Raw genomic sequence first — 23613 nt, 5'->3', positions numbered from 1 at the left:
CCGGGGGTCAACCCCCCATCTTCCTGCATTGCAGGAGGATTCTTCACCCACTGAGCAACCTGAGAAGCCCTTAGCACTGACTCCTAAATAAGATTCTGATTCAAAAATACTGAAAGATATGTTTACCCTAAATTGGTAAATTATTAAAAATTAAATGAAAAAAAAGCATTTAAGCAGTGTTTGACATTAGTAGCTACTGATGTCTAGGGTATCTAACCTTGGAGAAAAAAAGTAGCAAAAACATAAGGAAAACACAATTGGCTAAGGAAAAAGGAAACTGCAAAACAGCTTATGTAATAGATATGCCATGTGGTCAAGGGATGTCAAAAATCTCAGATTTGTTTTGAGACCAGAGTCAGCCTGATCCTGAAAATTACCTTTGAGAAAGGAAGGTCGAGTTGCCGGCCCCTTCCCTGGATGGCTTTCCTGAGCGGGAAGCCCGGGAATGCACTAAAGTGCACCGACGATCCTATTCTGAGACACCCTGAGCTGGGTACGTGCGGCCTCTGCGGTGCTGGCTGATCACTTGTGTTGCGGCTTCCCCTGTACTGTGTGAGGTTTCTGTGACTGGCTCCTCCACTTAAATTAGATCCGACTACACCTCTCCCTTTTCGTCATTTGCCTAAATCTGTTGTTTTGAACTCAGTGCCAGGAAGACTGGTTACAAATGTACCCAGAGGAACCTCAGACATGCCTCTGAGAGGTGACTGTCATTGTAGAATACCATCAAGGTCACTTGTATTTATTTTTTTCCTAAACAGTTTCTTGACTTTAAAATGCCTTTGGAATTTCCAGCTCAAAATTCTAATTCCTTTCAGTGAGCTCAGTCTTATGCAAAACTTGCTTCCCGCCTGCCAAATTGAAAGCATCTGGATGGAATACTGAATTTAGGTCATTTTTTTCCCCCAATGTGTCCTCCTTTAGAAGAAAGGAAATCAAATCCAATAACATCACAAGAGAAGAGGGTAAAATATTTCCAACAAGAGGTTCTTGTTTCAACAGTTGTTTGCAGTGAAGTGTGTGACACTCTCTTCCCTATCTCTGCCTCTCCTACAACCAGATCTCAATGGTTGATTTGGATTTTTAAAGGCTTCCCTGATAGATCAGTTGGTAAAGAATCTGCCTGCAATGCAGTTCGATTTCTGGGTCAGGAAGATATCCTGGAGAAGGAATGGGCTATGCATTCCAGTATCCTTGGGCCTCCCTTGTGGCTCAGCTGGTAAAGAATCCACCTGCAATGTGGGAGACGTGGGTTCAGTCCCTGGTTTGGGAAGATGCCCTGGAGAAGGGAAAGGCTACCCACTCCAGTAGACTGGCCTGGAGAGTTCCACAGACTATACAGTCCATGGGGTTGCAAAGAGTCAGACACAACTGAGGGAGTTTCACTTTCACAGTCTTTTAGTTTCCATCATCTCTATAGTACCATTCTCTGCTAAGGGGATCAGCTAGAGTATTTCAGTTCCCGAGGTTAATCAAGGCAGATTTTCCATCTTCCCAGTGGAGGCTCTGGGCGAAGTACAGACAGGGCTTCTTCGACTTGAAAGTGCATAGGAATCCTCTGAGGGTCTTGTTAACGTGCAGATTTTATTAGATCAGCCTGGGGTGGGGCTTGAGCTTTTGCATTTCTAAAACACTCCTAGGTGGTATAAGAGCTGCTAGTTCGTAAAAGACATCTAGAGGGGCACTGCATGGCCCACTTTGGGAGTATCCAGCTTCAGGTTCACTTTCTTCGCTTAGTCTCTCTCTTGTCACCTGGCTATTTCTGGGCTTGATACATTGAGGACATATAGGATTTACACTGAGTAATGTCTCCCACATTGTAGGACTTTCCAGGTGGCGCTCTCAGATCAGTTCAGGTCAGTCATTCAGTTGTGTCCGACTCTTTGTGACCCCATGGACTGCAGTACACCAGGCCTCCCTGTCTGTCACCAGCTCCCAGAGTTTACTCAAACTCATGTCCATTAAGTCGGTGATGCAATCCAACCATCTCATCCTCTGTCATCCCCTTCTCCTCCCACCTTCAATCTTTCCCAGCATCAGAGTCTTTTCTAATGAGTCAGCTCTTCACATCAGGTGGCCAAAGTATTGGAGTTTCAGCTTCAGCATCAGTCCTTCCAATGACTATTCAGGACTGATTCCTTTAGGATGGGCTGGTTGGATCTCCTTGCAATCCAAGGGACTCTCAAGAGTCTTCTCCAACACCACAGTTCAAAAGCATCAATTCTTCGGTACTCAGCTTTCTTTATAGTCCAACTCTCACATCCATACATGACTACTGGAAAAACTATAGCCTTGGCTAGACGGATCTTTGTTGGCAAAGTAATGTCTCTGCTTTTTAATATGCTGTCTAGGTTGGTCATAACTTTTCTTCCAAGGAGTAAGCGTCTTTTAATTTCATGGCTGCAGTCACCATCTGCAGTGATTTTGGAGCCCCCCAAAATAGTCTCTCACTGTTTCCACTGTTTCCCCATCTATTTCCCATGAAGTGATGGGACCAGATGCCATGATCTTAGTTTTCTGAATGTTGAGCTTTAAGCCAACTTTTTCGCTCTCCTCTTTCACTTTCATCAAGAGGCTCTTTAGTTCATCTTCGCTTTCTGCCATAAGGGTGGTGTCACCTGCATATCTGAGGTGATTGATATTTCCCCTGGCAATCTTGATTCCAGCTTGTGCTTCATCCAGCCCAGCGTTTCTCATGATGTACTCTGCATCTAGGTTAAATAAGCAGGGTGACAATATACAGCCTTGATGTACTCCTTTCCCAATTTGGAACCAGTCTGTTGTCCCATGTTCAGTTCTAACTGTTGCTTCTTGACCTGCATACAGATTTCTCAGGAGGCAGGTCAGGTGGTCTGGTATCCCCATCTCTTGAAAAATTTTTCACAGTTTGTTGTGATCGGCACAGTCAAAGGCTTTGTCATAGTCAATAAAGCAGCTGGCGCTAATGGTAAAGAATTTGCCTGCCAATGCAGGAGACATTAGAGACATGGGTTCGATCCCTGGACTGGGAACATCCCCTGGAGGAGGGCATGGCAGCAACCCACTTCAGTGTTCTTGCCTGCAGAATCCCACGGACAGAGGAGTGTGGTGGGCTACAGTCCATAGGGTCGCAAAGAGTCAGAAACGACTGATGTGACTTAGTACAAGTAGAATGTCTCCCACACATGGAAGTAATCTCACCATTTCCCTTTTTCTATATTCCTGTTCTTTCCCCACTAAATACTCTGAGAGTTCAAAAATCAGTGCACACAGTAGCTTGATATTACAGAGAAACCATTTTTAACTGAGTAGAGAGAGGGAAAACAAGGAAAGATTTGTATCTACATTTATCGAACCTATATTGCATCATCAAAGAATTCAGAATTTAATTTTACCAGAGGTGATAGTTTCTTTAGTATTTACTTAGCATCAACGTAAGTAATAGTCAGAATGATAGCAGATTGAAGCATATTTAATTTTTAACTTTCCAAGTGCTCTAAATAAAGGAGATTGTAATAATATGACCCAAGCTATTATATCCCCAGCGGCACTTAAGACTGATAGATGTAATGTTCCACTTAGGAGCTATCATGGTACAATTAACTGGATGGTATTAAAAAGAAGTTTCTTAAAACAGTTAAAGTTGTAAAGCTATTTAGAAAATAGATCTGTGCTTCTCAAGTAAATACACACAAGGACTGCAGTCATTTTAGTGGATAATACAAGAAATCAACAAGCCCAATTCTAGTTTCCCATGGATGAGATTTAAACAGCAAATCTATGCTACTTTAGGCAATTAACATAAAGTATACTTAAATTCGGAAGATTTACTCTGTCATCACCTTCCCACACAACAAACACAAATCCCAGGCTCATTTGCCTTCATTAATTCACACGGCATTGCTGACTTCTGCTCTCAGCTGCTTAAGCACAGCCTACCTTCAAGTTAAGTTCCTGCATCCGGGCTCTTTAGCTTCTGTTCAGATCCTGGAGGAATCACAGGGCACACACATTATGAGCCTTGCAGCCTGATTCTCGAACCCTGAGGTAGGCTCTTCCGGTGTACACAAAATCGAAGAGGTTTGTGGAGAACAATTTCTTGCCTATCGTCTGGCAGAGCTCAGACTCAGATGCCTGGCTCTGGAAAGGAGAGGGATATGATGGGCCTCATGTGAGAAGAGATGCTTTCCGAGATGTCTCTTGGACAGGCTATCTTCCTGGCTCCCCTTCCCAAATATTACAGGAATGGGGCTAATAAATTGTGATTCGGGGCTATATAAACCATGAACAATTTCAGATACTATGGCATCTTTGTATTTTTTGGAAATGGGTATTTAGTTGTGTTGTTTTAGTTGCTAAGTCGTGTCTGACTCTTTTGCGAACCCATGGACCACCAGGCTCTTCTGTCCATGGGATTTCCCAGGCAAGAGTATTGCAGTGAATGCCATTTCCTTCTGCAGGGACTCTTCCTTACTCAGGGATTGGACTCGTGTCTCCTGAATTGGCCAGTGGATTCTTTACCAAATGTGCCACTATTCTCTTTAACCAAGGAAAATCCTTTTCTAAGAGTGAATATTAGTTCAACATCGTAAACGTTAACAGTAAACTAAAAGGATGGAGGCCCATGAAGGTTATAGAGGAGAGAAGGCACAGATGGAGAGGGTCTCATACCAAGAATAAGGCAGACAGAAGGGAGGAGAAATAGTCGCGGAGAGACGATGAGAAGATGCAGAGAGAGGAAATAGCAGAGCAGAAAGACATACTGCCATGTTTAAACACTTGTGATGAGCTCCGTGTGTGTCTTCTTCACGTGTTTGAAGGGAATTTAGTTCCTTTGCTTGTAAAAGGAGTCAGTTCAGGATCCAGGCTGTCCACTGGAGAATCTGCATTTGAGAGGGATATACATCGTACAGAAGAGGGGCAGCAGCAACGTGAGGCTGACCAGGAAATGCAGGTGGACGGCGTGGCCATGTTGGCTCCAGGCCTGACTGGATAGGAAATGGGGAGGGCCGAGAGGCTGGAGAATCAGCTGCCTGTGTTTCCACAGTGTTTGACTCCAGAATGCACTTAATCCCCACACAAACAGCTAGGTCTTGTCATATGTCTACCAAACCATGTGGAGATCACAGAAAACCTAGGCCAGGTCATGTTTTGTATTTGGTGGCCTCAAAGAAGGAAAGAAAAATTTTGTGTGTGTTACTTACCATCAACTGTGCTAAAATTTATTATCTGGCAACCTCTTGGATCCCATTACTATCTAGGAGCAAATAAGAGGAATGGGCTACTCAAAGTATAGCCTGGAGGACTGAGGCTGGTAACTGACTGTGGGATGGGACCACTCCGATCTGTAAATTTACAGAGTGGTAGCTGGAGACCATTTGGCTTGGACAGGAAAGGTCTCCTGCAATGCAGATGACCCGGGTTTGATCCCTGGGTCGGGAAGATCTCCAGGAGAAGGGAATGGCTACCCACTCCAGTATGCTTGCCTGGAGAATTCCATGGACAGAGGGGCCTGGCAGGGGACAGTCCATCGGGTCGCAAAGAGCCAGACACGACTGAGCTACTAATACTTCCAGTTTCAGGGGAAATTTTTAGTGAAGCTGGGTGCAGAATTTAAACTTACATGCCTCTCTTTAAACATTTTCAGTAACTTATTAAAAATTCTTTGTAAAACAGAGGCTCATCATGGAGATTAAGTTACAATTTATATAACGAATATTAATTTGAGATAAAATTAAAGGATCATTTTTTCCAATGCCCTTTAGCACAGAAGTGTATAGCATTTGTTTTTCATGGTAACCTATAGTTTTTTTGTTTGCTTGTCTAACTCATGTTCTCATAATATCTTCACATTCCCACATTTGGCAAATAATTGTATGCTTGGGGACTCTCTTGGAAGAAATAAAATGTTGTAAAAAATATTATTAAGAGAATAATATGAACTTACAGTGGTTTTATAATTAGCCATATTGAAGAAACCCAAAATATGGAATAAATTACTCAAAAACGATGTCATCTTAAGATGATTTAATTATGCACATTCACATTTAAAAAGTAGAGTTGACCTCCTTTCCAAAAAATAATTTCATTAATGGCTCCAGAATCTTTATCTTACAAACTGTCCTATTAAAACTTTTACCCATCAATCATACTTTTTAATTAACTAAACTGCAGACTTTATTTAGATTTCTCCAATTTTTTCATTAATGTCCGTTTTCTATTCTAGGATTCAATCCAAGATCCCACACTGCCTTTAATTGCCATGTCTCTTTAGACTCCTTCAGTCTGTGTCATTTTCCAGAGCCTTAGTCTTTTGCGATATTGAACAAAATGATCTAGCCATCATTCTTGTTGGAAATGGTTTGCAATTATTCTTTTTAGCTTGGTTTCTGGTGGAAGAGTTTTGGGATAATTCTAAGTGGTGGTAAAATATCTGTGGTAAATAATAATTTTTTAAAAAGATAAAAAAAATCCCATATAGAAAGTACATAAAAACAATAATACAACATACATCGAGTTATGAAGACTAAGAATGTATAGGGCAAATATGAAGAAAATGATAAGATTCTAACAATGAATATAAAGAGCTGAATGAAAGGAGGACGTACCACTGGAATACTACTGGGTGGGAGTTTGAAAAATTATTTTATCTGGAGTAGCTGGGTGGTGTGGGAGAAGAGGAGTGCTCTTTGCCCTTCTAGATATTAAATGTGTTTTAAAACTATAATAATTCAATCGTTATGGTACTAAGGACATAAGGTACTAAGGACTAAGGACAAAAAGGTCAATGAAACAGAACACAAATTTCAGAAATAGCCAACTGCACAGAGGAACTTAGAATAGAAAACAATACATGTATTTCAATTTCTATAAAGAGAATGTCCCTCAAAATATAAAACTTAAACAGTAATGTGCCATTAAATGCTTCACAACTAGGTCCCTGAAAAAAACTGTATGCAAATATATATACGTACATAAATATTATACATTTTTTACTAAAATAGAGGATACCTAGCATACAATTTAAAAATAAAAATACACAATAGTCTTTACTGTCAATAAATGTTATTAATGTAATCAATTTTTTGTAATGTAATTTTTCAGAATGCTTTTTTTGATTTTTTTCTGACTTTGAACTTAGTCAATATTCAGCCATGATTTTTTGACACATGGAGTTGCATCTCAGTCTGCTAACTCTTTTCCTGATAAAAATATTATTAAATCTGATATGTGGCTTGTTAAACTTCTTTTCATCCCCTTCTCATTAATTAACTGAACTCAGTTTCAGAACTAAATCAAGCCCTGATTTGTAGCACTAGCTGATTTCCATGGTGTAAATACTCCCTTCACAACCAATTTTAAGCTACCAGTGACGTCACTGAATGTGGAGCTGGCAAAAGATGTGGAATATCGTGCTGCTGTGTCCACTATCTGCACGTGACCGTCATGACTGATTTCCAAAGTGTAGATAACAGGAGCATCTAGTAAAGTAACTAGTATTTATTGATTTTGTTTTAAATATAATTTAATCGTAAGTTTATGTAATTTTTAAATAACAGCTACATTTTATGTTTGATCCTCAAAATTCCTGAAAATCTGACAATTGGCTTTCAGAAGTTGCTGAGCTCTTAACCCTACAGATCACTGTTTCGAAGACAGGACCACAAAGTAAAACATTGGAAACTTTCTAAAATATTTAGACTGTAAAGAAAGTTAAAAAATAAGATGAAAAATCAGAAAATGGATTAATTACTTCTCTGGTGGGCAATTTAGCAATATATATCAAAATAAAAGATTTACCATTTCTTTGATCAAACCGCTCCACTTTTCCTTCATCCGTTAATTCCTCATATTTATTGAGCACCTATTATGTTGCAGGAATGTCTAAGAATTAATTTTACAAGCATATAAAGACCTATAAGATAGGAGAGTTGCCTCAATATTTTATAGTAACAAAGCATTAATAAAATATAAATGTTCATCAATAAGGGATTGGTTAAGTAAATGATGGTTCATTGATATGATTGTAACCATTAAGAATGAAGATATAGATCAATGGTCATTGTAATGGAAATATGTCCATGGTGCATTTAAAAGCAAAAATCAGCAAGCTTTAAAAGTGTATATGGTATGATTCCATTTTGTAAAGAATAGTTGTATCTCTATACATGCACATACAGGGACTTCCCTGTAGCTCATATAGTAAAGAATCTGCCTGCAATGCATGAGGCTTGGGTTCGATCCCTGGGTCAGGAAGGTCTCCTGGAGAAGAAAATGGCAACCCGCTCCAGTATTCTTGCCTGGAGAATCCCATGGACAGAGAAGCCTGGCGGGCTGCAGCTGTGGGGTCGCAGCCAGACGTGACGGAGCAACTAACAGTGCTACTACCACACATGGACAGATACGCGCAGAGAAAGTCGGGAAGGATTGGCACAAGCTGTTAGTAGAGGCACACCCTTCTCTTCTGCATAAGTGGTTTTATAATGAACACATCTTACCTCTTAGAAATAACACTGAAACTCTTTCCATTAGAAATTATTGTGATAAATATGTCCATCATAGATGAATCATGTTCTAGAGAAAGGACTTTAGATTTTGGACTAAAAGCTTGTTTGGAGTTCACAGTACCATTTTCTCTAGTTGAGTATCTATTTGAAAATCCCCATAATAAATAGTAGAGTTAAAAAAGAGGTTTGAATTTCAGTTTCACTTCGCTTTAGCTATGTGGCCTTGACTGAGATAACTGTCTGCTCTGAGCCTCACTGTTCTTTCTGTGGCAGGATGGACTGCATTCTTTATTCATTGGTGAGTTTGAGTCAATTACTTAAACATTCTGTTGTTCGTTTTCTCTACTTGGGGAGTGTGGTAACAGTGGAAACGGTGGTAATAGTTGTACCTATTTCACAGAATCATTGTGTTAAACGAATTAAAATTCATGCCTGTCATTGAACAAATTCTGATTATTTTCACTATCTGCAAAATGGGTTGATGGTGATAACAATGATGCTAAAACACACCTGGAAGATTTGTTAAATATTTAATATTTAGACCAAGTGCTAGTTGCATCTACATTAAAACACAGCCCGAGTAAGATTTCTTCAAGAGAATAGCCAATGTAATTTATTTATCTCATGTTACATCTCGAAATTAGATAACAGGACGTTGAATGCAAACTTTGGATTTTGACTCATTGAATAAAATACCCTTTCTCTGTTCAATTATCCAATATACTATTTAAAAATCTGGACTGTCATATTTAACAGCACAAATATTTCTATATAATTTTATTTTGAGAAATCTTTATTGGACCATCATAATTCTTTATTATTCCATTAACTCAAAACAATTTGTGCTGCCTCACTTGATATTCTCTGTAAATGGAGGCGATGCAATTATGCTATTTTAAATAATTTAAAGTGCCATGTTCCCTGCTGCCCATCCATTTGTGTATATATTATTCTGTGAGCATGCCTACTGGATGCCAACACACAGCCTAGTCCTTCAGTACGGAGCCATTAACCACGTGAGGATCAGAAACGATGTATATATTAATGATGTATTTTAATTTAACACATGAGAGCAAGAGAAGGCTGAGTGACACATCATATTTAGCTACAAAGAAGGGAAGAACTCATTGCTTAGGAGTGTTCAAGTCACAGGTGAATAGCAAAAGGTTTTTATTCCCTCCCTGACAGAATAAATTTATCTCCTTAAAAGTCACCTTTATGCTTTCTACTCATCATCAGGAAGGCTGCATTCTGTATTTCAATTTTATGTGGACAAGACATTAATTTTAAGTGAAAGACATTGTTCTGTGCTGGAATTAAATGAGGTCGTTATTGGTTTGAGTGCTAAAGATGTGTCTGTGGCGGGGGCGGTGGGGGGTGGTTCAGGCTCATGTTTGGCTTTAATGAGAAAAGTGCTATGTGAATATGGTCCTCTTGACTTTTTTTGGCAGTGAAAGCAGAGTCTAAATGGGGCCATATAGTTGAAAGCTATCAGTAGCCTTCCTAAGTACCCGGAGTTAGAGTATACATCTGCTATCAGATAGGGGATGTATGCAAGAATAGATGGGTCCTTTCTCAGTGGAGAGATGGATATGGCCACTTATAATTGATTTTATATAGAGGAGCTCGGAGAGCATTAACTTGTGCTATTGAGAAAGGAACTTCAGAGGTCATCTAGTTTAAACCAAAGTTGAATCCTTTCAAGAATCATGTCTCTCCATTTCTTAAACACTCCCAGAAAGAGATTTCGCCACTCCTCTCAATACATAAATGTCATCAAATTGGCAGGAAAGAGAGAAAGCTGGTGATTAGAACAGGATGAATATTTAAAACCACCTTAACGCGTTCTATATCTGAGAGAAAATAAATGAGGTTTTGTTCAAATAAGGCCAAGAAGACCAATTCAGCTCTATTTGGGGCAAGTTCAGGTGATTGTCGAGGAGCACAAGCTAATTATAATTAAATAGTGCCGCACTCTCCTTCCTGCTAGACCCACATTTCCTGAAAGGCAACTTGATAGCATTTTCACCTTCTCACTTCCCATTCACTCTGCAGCCCAGTGATTGCTGACTTTTCGTTCTCTAATCAATTGAAATGGTTTTTGAAACTCACCCAAGGTGTTCTTTCCCAGTGTACGGACACTTCACAGGCTTCTGTTATTTGACCTCTCTGCTGTATTTGAGAGAGGAGGAAGGTTCTTACAAGTATTCTGAAATACGCAGTTTCCCGTTATTCTGTTAAATAGTGTGATGGGGTGAGGGCTGGTCTTTCTAAAGCTTCCTTGCTAAAACAAGGGAGGTTGATTGGTCCTAATCACTAGTCTTTTCGTTTTGCTTTTGATATTTAACTAGCATTAAGTCAGCACTGTGTAGTTTTACAAATGTTGTCTGATTTAATGCCCCCGAATATCAATAGAAGGGAGGTAGCATTAAAGAGTCAGTGACGTTCATAGTGGTGAGCTACTTGACTGGAGTTATGTAGCTTCTTGGGGCTTCCCAGGTGAAGCTAGTGGTACAGAACCCGCCTACCGATGCAAGAGGTGCAGGAGGCATGGGTTCAATCCCTGGGTCAGGAAGATCCCCTGGAGGAGAGCATGCCAACTTACTCCAGTAATCTTGCCCGGAGAATGCCATGGGCAGAGGAGACTGGCTGGCTAAGGTCCGTAGGATTGCAAAGAGTCGGACAACTGTTGCTTCAGTCGAAGCAACTTAGCCTGCATTAGTGTGCGGGTAGCTCTTTAAGTGGTGGTGCTTGGATTTAAACGAGCCTTGAGCCCTTGTCCAGTATAGCATAGCAGAGGACAGCTGAGGGGAGCAGAAATCAGCTGCTCAGGGCACATGTCGCAGCGGCAGGAGTGAAATCTAAGCGCAGGTCATCGTCGTCGTTGTTCTTTAGTCATTAAGTCCTGTCCAACTCTTTTGTGACTCCATGGACATAGCCCACCAGACTCATCTGTCCATGTGATTTTCCAGCAGGAATACTGGAGTGGGTTGCCATTTCCTTCTCCAGGGGACCTTCCCAACCCAAGGATTGAACATGAGCCTCATGCATTGGTAGATGGATTCTTTACCAGTGAGCCACTCCGTTCAGCTGTTTAGTACCTCAGTCACATCTGACTCTTTGCGACCCTGTGGACTGCAGCATGTCACGCTACCCTGTCCATCACCAACTCCCAGAGCTTGCTCAAACTCATGTCCATTGAGTCGGTGATGCCATCCAACCATCTCATCCTCTCTCATTCCCTTCTCCTCCTGCCTTCAGTCTTTCCCAGCATCAGGGTCTTTTCCAACGAGTCAGTTTCTTTGCATCAGGTTGCCAAAGTATTGGAGTTTCAGCTTCAGCTCTTCCAAGAATATTCAGGACTGTCTTCCTTTAGGATTTATTGGTTTGATCTCCTTGCAGTCTAAGGGACTGAACCACTAGGAAGTCCATAAGCACAAGTGGTAGAATGTTATTAGGCTGAACACATAGGGACTGAAAAAGCGTGTACCTGAGTCAATAAAATGGCTTCAGACTGACTGCCTAGGAGAGCAGAGAACAGTAAACCGAAGTCATGATGTGAACTTAGATCTAAACTTCTCATCCCAAAGAGAATTTTGGACTTAACTTGTCACACTCATAATGACTAATTAATTGTCTCTTCACCTCATAGATCACAGATTTTGCTTTTTTTTTTTTTAAGATATTTGAAATACAACTTTGATTCTAAACAAAAAGGAATGGGAATGACAGGAACAAGACTGCACCTCTCAATATTGTCATGTGACCATAGATAGCAGTCTTCTATTTGAAACTCAAGGAGGAAACAACTGTTTCAAAACACCTAACTATGCAGGTCCAAACACTGAAGTTTTTTTAAACTGCCACTTTCACTCCAAAGCCCGTCCGTTTCCTTCAGCATCCAAAGATTAAGCACATGTTCTGCTTAGCTATATAATAAAGCGGCAGACACGCTGCACCACTGACATCACAGGACAGTTGACTATAAAACTAGACTTCTGACGCTGGGCCCCAGCCTCACTTTCTCACAGGTCATCATCTTCATCCGGGAGAGCAGTTGTCTGAGCAACCTCTAAATCGTGCTCAAACTGTGCTGCCAAGGCTGGGTCCATGCCCACCTCTGGCAGGGCAAGGGCAGGCATGGCGACAAACTCCAAGTTAGGGGCTCAATCAGTTTTCTAGCAAGCCAGAGGAAGGGCTTTTCAAAGTTATAGTTACTTTTGGCAGAAATGTCATGGTACTGAAGATTCTCTTTCGGTGGAAGGCAATTGACTTTGCCTTAACCTTTCTGTGCTTAATATCCACTTTATTGCCACACAGCACAACTGAGATATTCTCACACGCTCGTATCAGATCTCTATGCCAGTTGGGTACATTCTTGTAAGTAACTCTCAATGTTACGTCAAACATTATAAGGGCACACTGAGCTTGTATATAATAGCCATCTCTCAGTCCACCAAATTTCTCCTGACCAGCTGTATCCCACACATTGAACTTAATCTGTCCTCGGCTGGTATGGAACACAAGAGGATGGACCTCAACACCCAAGGTAGCTACATACTTCTTCTCAAATTCACCAGTCAGATGACGCTTCACGAATGTAGTTTTTCCAGTACCACCATCACCAACCGATACAAGTTTGAACTGAACTTGGGGTTCTCCTTGGGCAGCCATTGCGATGTTACTGGCAGAAGCATCTCCACGCCCGTCTGACTGACGGCTGGAAAGATGGCGGAAGTGCAATTCAAATACCCGGACACGCAGCGGGCGGACGCCGGAGCGCGCCAAGGGAGGGCGGGGCAACGGCGGCGCCGCTCCCACGCGGCCCGACGCACGCGTGCACGCAGGCCGCCCAGGCTGCGGCGTCGCACCCGCTAGCCTGCAGCCTGGGGCGGCCGATTTTGCTCACTTCTTCAACTGCTGTGTCCTCAATCCGTAATACAGAAGCGATTAATGAGTATTTGCTGAATGTCACAAACCCTTTTCCTCTTGAAATTCTCTGACATCTACACGCAGGTTTTCCTCCCAAGTCACTGGCTGCTCTTCAGCCTCTTTATGAACTTTACTTTCTCCTTGACCTTCCAGGGTTTCTCAAGAATCTACCCTTAACGTACATGGAAATCTACTATACTTACACTATTGAGGCTATCAGGCCCTAGTGGTATTCACTATCCTGTAACTATTGCCTCCCCCGTCTTTAGTTCATTTTAAATTTCTCTTCTGAGCATCATAGCTGTATCTTCAACTATCTTCTAGCAAACTATGTTTTGGAATCCTATGGACACCTCAAATGCAACAAGTCTAATATAATGCAACTTAGCCCCCATATTCGAACATTGGTGTTTTTGGAATAAAATATTTTATTTCAAAGGGAGGGTCTAGAGCTTTCATCATATGCTCTAAAAGTTCCATGGCCAAGAAAAGTTCAGAACTAGTGTGTGTTCTTCCTAAGAACCAGTGCTTTCCTGTGAATCCCAATCCCAGGGGTTAGGGCAGATTCTTGTGTGCAGGCAAAGAAATGTTCGCCATTGCAAGGTTTCTCACCATAATCCCTTGCCCCTTGTGAGAAGACCATAATTATTTGGTCTACATATATGGCAACCTGCTTTGCTCTGCTATCATTCAACACTTGCTTAAGCTCTGTTCTGCTTTTAGGACCAGCCTTCCTGTTGGTTTATTTCAGGCTACTGTCTTAAGGTAAAGTGAACCGAGATGTGAACAAACATATACCAGGATATAAAAAAAGAGGAAGAAATTTGAAGGAAGTCAGAACAGGCACTTGTGTCTAATCACATAGGAACAAGAGTGAGAAATGAGAATAGATAATGATTAGGAGGAAACTGGTAATTTCTGAGTAAGTAATTTGAGAGGAACTGTGGGGAAGACAGACTACAAGTGATAAAGAGAGGACAGATGATGAAGGGAGTGTGAAGGTGCTTGGAAAGGCAGCAGTGAAATTCGTGGCCGTGGAACCGAAACGGAGAGGAAGGACTCGAAAATATGGAGAAAGGGGTTAGAGTGTTTGAAGGAGAAGGTCAAGTTCAGGAGCAAGGTAGTGAGAGAGGTGAGAGCAGAAAACAGTTAAAGAAGGTGGGAACCAGAGGCAAAATCATGTGCTTGACATTGTCTTCAGTGACATTGAAGAAGCTGAAGTGTTCTTATTTTCATGCGTAGGTTAGCAGAGTGGAGATGAAATCAGTGAGAAATTGTGGGAGAAGTGTGTGTGGTAGGTTTTAACATTTCTACAGATTATTTGATATTCCTCCTTATGTGCCTAATTCACTTCCCCTTAAATATGAGCCAGGCTTTGTGATTGACTTCTAACATAAAATGCAATGAAATTATGCTGTGTGGCTTCTGGGAGTAGGTCATCAAAGGTGTACAACGTCTATCTAGCTCTCTCATGGGATGCTTGTCTTTGTAACTCCGCTACTGTGCTTTGAGGAAGCTTAGGCTATCTTAGAGATCTACATGGAGAGGCCTGTGACCCTCAGCCCAGGCTGAAGAACCAGCCAAAATCCAGCACCAACTGGGCAGTCCTCAAGGGGAACCTTTGGGAAGATCTTCAAGCCTTGTTGAACTACCCCAGCTGATGTCACATGGAGCAGAGAGGAGCTTTCCCAGCTAAGCCCTGCCCAACTTGAAGATCTGAGAGGAACATATATGATTATTACTGGTTTAAACCATTAAATCTGGGTGGTTTATATGCAGTGACAGAAAACTGGGGTAGAGTTTTAGCAAGGCAGTCAACTGAGATGTTTCACTTTGAGTGACCTGAATTTAAATCTTTGACCATTAGTGTGACTTGGAATAGGTTACGTAACATTTCTGAGCCTCACTTTTCGTGTCTTTAAAGCTGGAATGATTTAGACTGTGGAGGATTTTGTGTGATTTATAAATAATTGGTACAAACCCAATGGCTGTTACACAGTGGTCATTCAGAAAATGGTAGGATCCTTGTTATTTATTACTAAGGAAGCTTGGAAGGAGCTTGAGCTTTGGCACAAATAATATTTATGTTTACCTTCTGGTTCTGTTGCTAATTAAATTGCGACTTTGGGCAAGGTATGTAATTTCTCTGAATCATGCATCCTTCTGTGTAAGTAAATGGAGGATGAAACCTACCTTGTAGGGTTGTTAGAGATTAGAGCTAGTGTCTGAAAGATAGATTAGAAACCACATTGTAGGTCTTCCCTGGTGGCTGAGAGGCTAAGAATCTGCCCGGCCATGCAAGGGATATGGGCTTGATTCCTGGTCTGGGAAGATTGCACAAGCTGTGGGGCAACTAGGCCCATGCCCCCCAGCTGCTCAGCCTGTGCTCGAGAGCCTGCGAGCCACCACTGCTGAGACGCAGCACCCAAAGCCTGTGCTCTGCAACGAGGGAGGCCGCCGCAAAGAGAAGGCCACGCGCCACTACCAAGGGTGGCCCCTGCTCTCTGCAGCTAGAGAAAGCCGAGTGCGGCAGAGTGAAGACCCAGCTAGGCCAGAAATAACATGAAATAACTTTAAAAAAGAAAGAAAGAAAGAAAAACATAGTGACGAACACATGGTAGGCACTCAATAAATAGAAGGCATCATAATGATTATTATAATAATGACTGTTATAGCCCTGAAATTAATATGGCTACTGGCAGGAGTAGGGCAAACTAGAAAATCCTGAGCCAAGCATCAAAGCCTTTGAGGCAGTTGGAGGAAGATTCTAGTAGAAGATGGTGGTGGAGTTTTGGGAAGGATGATATTAATAATTGATATGTTTCAAAAGAAGGACCTTTTGAATGATGAGCATAGAATGAAGACTTACAAAAAGCATTTAGAGTGACCCTCTTCTTCTACTAGTATTGAGAATAGGAGGAAATAGGTTAAGGAGATTGGAAAAATAATGAGTTTCTTAATATTAGAAGAGGCCACAAAACTCCAACATAATGGATCTGAAATTATGAGAGAACGAGGGAGACCAAGAGACCAAGAAAAGTGGAATGACTGATAAGCAGCGTTGGTTTCAGGGATTTTAGTGAACAAGAGGGAGATTTCAACCTCTCAGTCATTCAGCACTCATGGGCATAGCTCCATTCTCTGCTCTAACATTAGCCATACACATAGGCTTGCCCAGAGCTTGAGGTCATTCCCTGGTCTTCCACCTTTGGGCTGAGTCTCTCTTAAACTTCCGCAGACAAATGAATCTATTCTTAAAAGGCTATCAATCAATAACTTAATAGCTCAGTTTCTGGGAACCCTCATTCTGAATTCTCGTATCTACCAACTTCAGTCTTTCTTTACAAAGACCTTGGTTTTCAAGCATATCCCGTACCATATTCCATGACCACTGAATTTCTTTTTTGACCTGTTTGACAAAAATGCAAACAGGCTTTACTCAACAGTTCCTGAGAAAGGTACATGTCAGCTTCTGGAAACATTCTTTAAAAAAATGTTTTATCAGTCTAAAGCATGATGTGTGCTCCTGTCTCATGTAACCTCGCTGCAACACCATTCATTCATCTGACTTTTGCTGAGTATTAGCTGTGCACTAGGCACTGGTCTAGACACCTGTGCTCCTGGAGCTTGTAGTCTGTGGTGGGACTGGGGCTGGGGTGGCACTGATGAGCACGTGAGCAATAAACAAATGAGTAAGTTCTACTAAAGAACATCCATGACATGCAGTGTATCTGGGCCAACTATGAGACCCAACTCTCAGGTGGCTGAGAGAGGACAGGTGTTGGGTAGGTTGGGAGAAGGAGAAGAGGAATTGTCCTCGGTGGCTGACCCCCTGCTGCCCGTGTTGAACACTCAGACCCACTGGATCCCAGGCAGGTCCTACTGCCCTGACTCAGTCCAGGGCCTCCTGTGAGCAACTTTCTGGATCCTACTGGAGTTCTCTCTCCTTTTCCCTTCCCCATCCTTCACAGAGTACTGAGCTTCAAGGAGCCAAGGTACTGGTTCTCAGTTCTCTGAGACGGTGCCATGAGAAGGGTCCCTGAATGATGCTTTCTGGAGGAGTGCTCCCCCAAATTTCACCCACAGTGAGGTCAGGAGCTTGTGCCAGGATGTAAATCAATAGTCTGTGTCTTCTATAAGGAACAATCTCCCTCTGGAAAAGATGCCAGCTGAACTCAACAGCGTTCAGCGTTGGCTTCCGATCTTGCCACAGATTGGAGCAAAGAGTGTGTGGACAGGCGCTGATCTGTAGGCCACACTCTGAGAAGCACCGTTCTAAAATGTATATTGCAAATTGAGGATCCAAATTGCTGCATCCAGCCTGCAGATATAGTTTCTTTGGCCTGCCACTGTTTTCAGCATTCTGAAATGGAAAGATTTCACATAAAATCTCCCGTTTCCCAAACCGTCTTAATCACACCTTTCTTTTGTGTCCCTTCATCATTGGATGTCTTGGGATTCCACATTCCTACATGGCAAGAGTCAGAAGTGACTCTTCTAGATAGGGCATGGACCTTCAAGGAGCCTTGCAGGCCCCTTTGCCCTCCTTTGTTTCTTTATGTTGCCTACTACCCCCTAGAGGCATTTGGTTTCATAACTCCTAAGAATCTTGGTGGTGGAGGCAGGTCAGTGAACGAACGAGATGGTAGCTCAAGGGAAGGGAGAAGATCTGGGCTGCCGTGTGATTGGGAATACCTCTCCTCAAGGGAGGGACAGACTGGGAGAGGAGCATGGAAGCATATATATCACCATATGTAAAGCAGAGAGCTAGTGGGAATGCGCCCTGTGATGCAGGAAGCTCAGCCCGTGCTCTGTTTCAACCTAGAGGGGTGGGAGGGAGGGCACCAGGGAGGAGACCTGTGTACACCTATGGCTGGTACGTGTTGATGTGTGGGACAAGCCAGCACAACATTGTAAAGCAATTATCCTCCAATTAAAAATAAAAAAAAAATAGGTTTATGGATGCTCCAGAATGTAAATGACGATGTAACAGGCTACCTATTACTCAGAGTGGTAATCCACAATACAAGCATTCAAAAACTGAAAAAATAAAAAGAATGCCTCTCCTCTTTCTTCCTTTATTCTTCCATCCACTCATGGAGGCTTCTCTCATACCCTCTCCATCATAAAATTACTCAGAGTTTATTGCCCTGAGCCTGCTCAGCAATGAGGCTGGGAAAGAAAAGGTGATACGCGTGTGTTCGTTCACGCTCAGTAAGTCACAGCTCCAGCCCATCAAGCACCGTTTTCCCAGGAATCTGGGGAGCTGTTAGATCCGCAAGACCTGAGGGCAGGGTAATCCGTGCAGGGTAAGAGGCTGCCTCGGAGGACCAGCCCTGCATCCCACTGCTGACCGCTCGGAGATGACTGACTGCAGACCTTCCCGAGAGGAGGCTTTATCAAAGGACTGCTTTAGAAAGTGCCTTTTGCTTTTCTAATGGTCCAACGATCTTGTTACAAAGATTCTTGTTTCACTGCTCCCTCTAATCCTTACAAATTTTACAAAATGGTGTTTGATCTGACTTCTCTGAAAGCACACAGTAGTCTCCGGTTTTAGTCAGATTTCTTGATGCTGTTTTTTCTCAGCTTAAATCCTTGAGTATATTTTGCTGTGCCTTGTGAGATGTACTAATTAAAATAGAAGATTATAAGGGGTGAGTGTGTTACATACCACTGGACTTTGGGTGAAGTGAAAGTGAAGTCGCTCAGTCATGTCCAACTCTTTGCGACCCCATGGACTGTACCCTACAAGGCTCCTCAGTCCATGGAGTTTTCCAGGCAAGAGTACTTTAACCAGACGTGAGTAAAGTTCTGAAAAACCACTGTGATGGTCTAAGACAGATGCTCCACCTGGCAAATCCCCGTGACCAGTACTCTGCTTGGTGCTTCCTTATTTGCATTGTCTTGGTTTTTATTTATATTGTACAAAATATTATAAGATGAACGGTCCCTAAAGTGAGAGGAAAGAGAGGAAAACTGAGTGCAGAAGCCACGTTTTTCTCAATCTAAAACCCACTGAGCTTAGAATTTTAAGCATGTCATGGTGGATGGGAAAATACAGAGACACTACAGTCTGTAAATTCCACAAAACAGGGACCACAATTGGGGGGGTACACAAAAGACTTAAAAATCACATTATAATCAATCTAGATCATATACTTTTGGGAATAGAAGACTATAAATGAATAATAAAGCATTCTTATTAAACGAAAAATATTCTATAGAACAAACAGAATTTGGGAATGTTGATGGGACGCAAAATAAATGAGGAGTCCAAGTTGGACACTATTAAATGCTTAAAGGAAGGTGGCTTTGGTGAAGGTACCAGGTGCCCCTGCTGTCAGCATGACCATGTTACGGGCATAAAGATCGTTCAGTGTTCTTTTTAATGTGTTTATTTATGACTGCACTGGGTCTTTGTTGCTGCTTGAGTTGTCTCTAGCTGTGGAGAGCCGGGCTACTCTCCGTTGCTGCTGTGGGCTTCTCACTGCGGAGGGGTCTCCTGTTGGGGTGCGTGGGTTCCAGGGCCCGGGCTCCATAGTTGTGGCCTGCCTGCCCAGTTGCCTGGGGCACGTGGGATCTTCCTGGAGCAGGGATTAAACTGGTGTCCCCTGCGCGGCAAGGCAGGCTCCCGGCGCCGGGGCCAGCGGGGCAGCCCCTCTCAGTGTCTCTGTGCCCCGCCCTCCTCCCTGCCCTACACTGAGTGCCTCTGTGTGCAGCGTTTGTATTCACGGCGTGTCTGCTTCACCTGATAAAAAGAACAGTTCCCGGATGAGCTCCAGCCTTCAATTTGGCTCTTTCCGAAGTTCTGCCCTCCCTGTATCTACGCCCCCTGCACTGTGACTCCAGCTCTTCCTTTAAGAAGTGGAGCTGGCTTCCTCTCCTTTGAATCTGGGTGGCCTGTGACCTGCTGCAGTCAGGAGCGTGCAGCGGAAGCCACAGCGGCCTCGAGGTGCAGTTCGCAGCCTCGGCCTTAGGGCACCTGTGTGCTCAGTGTAAGCGTCGCCTGCCGGAGGGTGAGACCTCGTGAGGCAGAGCTGAGTAAGCCCATCCGGCTCAGCCAAGTTCCCGGCTCTGCTGCGGAGTCTAGCCCAGATCAGAAGATGTTCCTAGCTGGCTTGAAGCTGACTACAGACGCATGCGTGAGTTTCGCTGAACCCCGCTGAGGTCAGCGCTGTCCAGCTGATTTTCCTGTTATTAGTAACAATGAATGGTTATTAAGTCACGTGTTTTTTTTGTTGTTGTTGTTGTTGCTTTGTTACCCAGCGTGACTGTGGCGCTTGGTAAGTGTATCGATCAGCTTTGGCTGTGATAAAGCCATATGACAAGCAACTCCCAAATCTTAGTGGTTTACAAGATTTCTTTTTCTTTTTTTGTTTCCTTCATATCAGCTTCAGGCTGAGGGCAGGGTTTAGGGCTCTTCCGTGTATCTCTCATTCTGGAATTAGGGGCTACCAGAACATGATTTTCTCATGACAGATGACAGAAGCGCAAGAGTCAAGCCAAATTAGGAAACAAATTGAAAGGCTTTGTTCGCAGCATGCCCACTAACATTCTGTTGGGTAGAGGAAGTCACATGGTTAAGCTGAAAATCAGCGTGGCATCTCAGTTCACTGGTACTGTTGGGCTCTGTGAAGTCACGTGTCCAAGGAAATGCTATCTAATCTTATTATAGGAAAGAAATGAAGAATTAGGAAGAAATTAGCCATGGGGAGAATTATTCAGAAGGCATAATCAGGAAACTGTTTTCTGAAAGACTGGATGAAACTCATTAATGCAATAAATTGTTTGCCACAGAAAAAGCTAAAACAGCCTATTGAAGACAGGTGGTGGTTCATATACTAGCGTGAATATGTAATTATACAGTTTTTGGAAACATAAATTACCTGGAATAGGAATATGCCAACCATGTTTTCATTTTTCCTGGTAAACTCACCTGCTAGTGTCTCTTTATCTCAGGGAAGCACGGTTCGGGGCTGTGTGCTAGCTCTCCTTCTCTGGGTTTTGTAATTTGGTCTACTCCCCTTTTAGGGTTCCCTTGGGTTTACAGTGCTGTGAAAATAGGAAGGCATCTTTCTTCTGCTCTAAGAAGTCTTGAAGGCAGCAAAAAAGTCATATATGTGAGTTCAGGCTAATATGCATTCTAATTACTAAAATGCCTTTTAGTTTGAACTGTAAAATGAATTGAAACAGTGAAATGAGGATAAGTTTATGCCACTATAGAAAGGCAGGATTCTGTCTTGTATATACACAGAAAAGTGCTCTGAACACCCTAGTACATGTGTCACGTTGCACTCTCCTCTGAGAGTTCCAGAATCGAGACATGGCTTTTTTTGTGGTTGACTGTTAACACTGCTTCTTGCATTGGTAGGTCTTCCCTTGAACATTGCCACTTTACTGTGTAGGAAGTAGGACAGTCAGTAATCATTTTTGTTTGTTAAAAATAAATATATACTAGCGCCCAGTATCCGCAACTATTTATCAGAAAAATTATTTGAAATAACATATTGAAAATATTGAAGTACTCTACGTGTTTTTGGCTGGTTTGCCCAAAGGATCTGTCCGTTCTGTCTGTCTGTCTGCCTGTGTCAAATGCCTGTGACAGGAGCACGTGACCTTGGCAGAGAGTTGGGGTCTTCTGCGGAGCCCTTCTCCTCCTCCCTGTCTTCTCTGAATCAATCCCTCTCTGTTTCCTGTCATGCTCCACGCACTTGAGCACATATGATGTCAGGGGAGGAATCTGTTATGTCCCTTGGGAGCAGTCAGTGGCAGGAGAGTTGAAGGGAAAGAAAGCAGGAGAACCAGGCAGAAAGGCAGTGAAAGGTGCGGAGCTAACGTGCGGAGACCAGTGCACAGCAAGTAGGTGGAACCGGCCACATCAGTGGTTGAATGTAGAAATAGTGGTGACGCGCCAGCTGAACGGAGGCGGACCCGTTGTGATGCCGCTGAGCCCACTTTCTAGCTTCAAAACGTTTATTCTTGGTCATCCACGTCAGTTCACTCTACTGCCCAAGTCCTCTGCACTTGGTTGAGGTATCTGTGCCAAATAAAAGCAATTTATGCAGTTCTGCCTTGAGATGATTTGTGTTTAATGTTTCATCCCACCCAACCTGAAAACACAGTGCAGATAAAATGAATAGGGAATTCACTGAGGGGAAAACGAGTGGCAGAAATAAATTCTACATGGAGTCTTTTTATGGATTCAAAGAATGCCAAAGTTGGGAAAGAAGCTAGACACGATACTGTCCAAGCTCTCATGTTATCGGTGAAGCCAGTGTTCAGGGAAGGATAGTGCCTCGCTCGAGGTGATGTGAAGGCCAGCGACAATGTCAGCCCAGACTCCTGGCTGGCCCTGGGCGCAGCGCTCTTAACCCAGAACTTCCTTTCTGCCTGCCCTCTCTGAGCCATCTTGCAGTGATTTTTGTGCAAGGAGAAATCAGGAAATGTAGCCTGTTACGGCATCAGCCGGGTTAATGAATCTTTTCTACACACCGTCCCGTTCAGCCCTTCATTTAACAATATTTTAGAATGTCTATTGTAAGTTCTGTGTATTATACAGTAGGCACACAGGGCCAATAATATTTTATGTGTTCTCATCAAGAGGGGAATTGTAAGGGCCATAAATGGCCTGATGGAAGAGGATGGTGAACACGGCGGCTCACAAATCGCGTTTCCTGGGCTGAAAGAGCTGAGTGACCGAGGCCGTGAATCCCTCCTGTCTCACAGGCCCACGGGGAGCCGCCTGCCAATGGGGCAGAACATATGAAGACGTCTACCGTTTACATTCTGTTCCGGTCAAAGGGTGGTGGTAGCAGGACTGTTTGCCCTTGTGGTGTGTCCATCTTTACGGCTTGCATATATGAATATGAGCCGTGACTGTCGACCGCTGACTGAGCGCCCGACACTGCCGGATCCTTCCTCGTCAATTATTTCCATTGATTAATGAATCGACTCAGTTGGTCATTCAACCTTCATTAACTGAAAGCCTCCTGTGTGCCATGCCCTTTTCTCTTTCTTTTATATTCCTCACAATAGCCTTAGGATGGGGATACACACGCTTATTCCCCATTTACAGCAAAGGAAACAGACTTAGAGAAGGTAAGTAAAATGTCCCCAGTCAAGCAGTATGTAGGGTGTAAGTCAGGAATTAAACCCGCAGGCAGGGTGTCTAATTCAGCAAGTCCCTGGACACAAC

The 23613-nt window shown here is 42.9% G+C and overlaps 1 protein-coding gene and 1 pseudogene across 1 annotated transcript in view; both read right to left on the bottom strand.

Moving 5' to 3' along the window:
- CDH20 (cadherin 20) overlaps positions 1–23613 on the bottom strand; it is a 213400-nt gene that overhangs the window by 81454 nt on the left and 108333 nt on the right. The window lies entirely within an intron of this gene.
- On the bottom strand, positions 12379–13160 carry LOC108633808 (annotated as a pseudogene).

Source organism: Capra hircus, chromosome 24 (assembly GCF_001704415.2).
Source record: "Capra hircus breed San Clemente chromosome 24, ASM170441v1, whole genome shotgun sequence".
Taxonomy (NCBI): Eukaryota; Metazoa; Chordata; class Mammalia; order Artiodactyla; family Bovidae; genus Capra; species Capra hircus.
The sequence above is the reverse complement of the archived record's forward strand: the minus strand, read 5'-3'. Positions and strand labels throughout refer to the sequence as shown.